The sequence below is a fragment of the Sphaeramia orbicularis genome, chromosome 22, assembly GCF_902148855.1.
Source record: "Sphaeramia orbicularis chromosome 22, fSphaOr1.1, whole genome shotgun sequence".
Taxonomy (NCBI): Eukaryota; Metazoa; Chordata; class Actinopteri; order Kurtiformes; family Apogonidae; genus Sphaeramia; species Sphaeramia orbicularis.
Window position 1 is genome coordinate 39,337,302 of NC_043978.1, and position 3,372 is coordinate 39,340,673.

Consider the following 3,372-nt stretch of genomic DNA (forward strand, 5'->3'; position numbering starts at 1 on the left):
ATAGGGCCCACAACATTTACCTTCCATGTGGTCCACAATTGGTAGCGGTGCCCCAGAGTACATGTATGTGGATGTAGAATATCTGACTCATAGTCACTGTCCTCAATGTACTTTTTCAAGTTGTTGTCTTAGCCAATAGCAAAAAAGGAGTTTGCTCAGTTGTGTTTGCACAGTTCCATAAGCTTGTTCTCTTTAGCGTTATTCTCCTATCTTTATTCTTTGAGTGATAGATTACTTGCAAGCAACCTGCATGCAAGTAATTTACATTTACCTTGCACATACAGTAGCTTTGTGGTTTTTCTGATGTAGTTCTCTGTTAAAATTGCAATGCTGGTACTCCATAAGTGTGTTTGTTTTTTTTTTTTTTTTCTTGAAAGCTTAGCAATTGGAGGAGTGTAATTCAGAGATTAAGGGAGTTGTTAAAGTAAAAACATTCTTTTGATTCCTCTGAGTTTATCATGCACTTCTTCAACCCAGCACCACACAGGAGTTTATTTCAACCACTCTGAAAACACAAGTAAATATTAGTTTTCAAAACATGTGATGATTAATCACAGCAACCTCTCTGAAGCAGCGAACATGTTGCATTTTATCTTGTAAGCCAGCGAGCCCTTTTAACTTGATGTAGCTTAGATGAACATTTTGCAAGCTACAAACAGGCAGCATTTTATTTCAAAGAAAATATGTAGTAAAATCTACCCAATGTACTGACCAACCTGCTGTTCCTCTTGAATGCTAGAGGAATACAATGCACTAAGAGATAAGGTAAAAACAAAGTGTAAGTGTTGGTAGATTAGGAGCACATTTTGGATCTTCTTGCAGTATTTCTCTTGCAGTTTTAATTGATAAGCTCTTTGGACTGTATTATCTTAATGTGTGCAGGCTCTGGGTCACTGCGTATAATGTCCCATCAAGAGTCTATTAATTTATTCCCAAAATCATTAAAGCATCTCCTCTTTTAAATGCCATAAAATGTATTGGACTGAAGAAAGGCAACGTTTCTCCATCGTTTGGAGAACCTCTCTGCATACTTCTTTCCGCACTATCAGCCATGCTTTCTGCCACTTTAAGGTCAATGTAAACTCTATTTGATAGCTATTAGAAATCTAAACCAGGGAGGTGGAAGTCACAGCTAGACATGCTGCATGTAAATGATGTGTTCTCCTACCATGATAGTGATTATGTGCAGTTTCTTTACTTGAAGTGGAATACAGCACCAAAGCTTTGGACCAGTGGTGTTTTAACCCATAAAGACCCAAACCTCCACTGTTAACCAAAAGCATCTACTGATCTAAAATGTTTAATATATCTTTAGCCACTAATTCTATCAATACATGTAAATAATTGGTGTAAAATGCAGTTTGTCATCTTTTCATGGTCATCAGATATAACCCACTTGGACGTTCAGAGGCTCCGCAGTGAATGTGGAAACACTGTCATCTTCGACAACATTGATTCACCAGTAAAACCCATGAAGTTTGATAAATAACCTTTGAATTAACTCTGAGTTTTCATGAATAGCTAAATCAAATATAAGAAATTAAAGGAAATTGTGAACCGAAATTATAGGAAAATACATGATTTACAGTGAAAAATGCAAACTATAGAGTATAATATTAAAATAAACGGTGATAAATCACTTAACCCTTTATAGGGCACTCAGAAATACTCGGAAATTCTAAATTTAAACCTTAGTGTTGTTGGAGGATACAACAAGACTTTATTACTTTTGTGAAATTTTGCTAAATTTTTCATTTTCAGGTAGATAATCAAGGTCAATGAAGTTACCCTATTTGGTTCATTGCCCATATTTAACAAAAAAAAAAAAATCCAAGAAGTAAATATAAAAAAGATGAGAAAAACACATGTATGATGAGAGGAACATGTATTTTAGAACATTAGAACAACATGTGCTGATCCAGACACCTGTCCACATCCACTTTATCCCTTTGAACATCATTCCTTACATTAGTACCATTACTTCATGGTACCTAACAAAGCAGGTACACTCACTGTTCATGCAGAGGTAGACCTTACAGACCCAGTAGACCACATTGGACCTGAGATTGTTACCTCACTGTCCTACCTGGAACTGTTGCTGACACTGTCTTGTTATGTATGTGGAAATTACCAAAAATAGTCACTTGCCTGATAAAGGGTTAAATAAAAAGGAAAAATAGAGAGAAAAATTCAGCTGGGAACTGCCACAAAAGTAGGACTGGGTCTTTACAGGTTAAACAGCCTTGACAGGTCGGAAAAGGTATTTCTACTTAAAGCCTGCAAATGAACTATATATGCACTGCACAGGTACTTTGCATTTCTAATTATATTTCCAAAATGAATATGTAATTTGCATTTAATTGCTTGTAATTCTACCAATGTGTGCAAAATATTTGCAGGAGTGGAGGCGAACAGTTCATTTACATGTTTAATGCGATTTACCGAGACCAAAAGTCATTGTGGGAAATTTAACTGCTTGTGTAATATGTAGAGTTAGAACAGGTATTAATCAAAACAAGTCTTAATCAAGCCCGTATTCAGAGACAGCAGCTCAGAAAGAGAGGCAGGCAAAGCATAATCAGAGGATTTAGACTAAATGAATGTTTTCAGCTCAGATTTTTTATTTATTTATTTATTTTTTTAATGCCAAGTCCCTCAAAATAATCTCACTTAGGCTTTTTATTTTTGGAGGAAGAATTGAAAGGATTCACAGTCATTTACCCCTTGAAGGTATGTACATCTTATAGCCTGTATTAACCCAAGTGGGGTCAGAGGTTTACAAATATTTTGTTTAAATGTATGTAAGCTCAGTTTTTCACAATCCCAAACATATTTCAGTATACCTAACCTGTAAATATTTTAAAAGTCCCCCACTCTAATATTTTGTTGAACTCCTTTTAGCATTTATTATGACACAGAATTGTTTCTATAGGGTTATTCCATTTCCATGCCAACATTTGTTTCAATCATTGTTTAGACATATAATGTTACTGAACGTAGACCAACTGAAGCAACCCCAGATCATAACACTGCCTCCAAAGGCTTGTACTGTAGGCACTAGGCATGATGGGTAATCACTTAATCTACCTGTCTTCTCACCCTGATGCACCCATCACCATAATTTCAGCTTTATCCATTTTAATGCATTACCAAGGGTCAAACCTTTACACAGCGTGGCTAATGACTTTCATTTTGTCTTCTGTTAATGTAATTATACTTTTCTTTTTTCTTTAGTTCAGACAAGGTATAGTTTTGATGTTACCTGCTTGACAGTTTCAACTGTGACTCCAGTCTTTCTCAGAAACGTCATCCGACGTGCTGCTGACGTGTCATTTATCAGCTGGTCGGCTCGATGGACCAATCAGAGCCCAT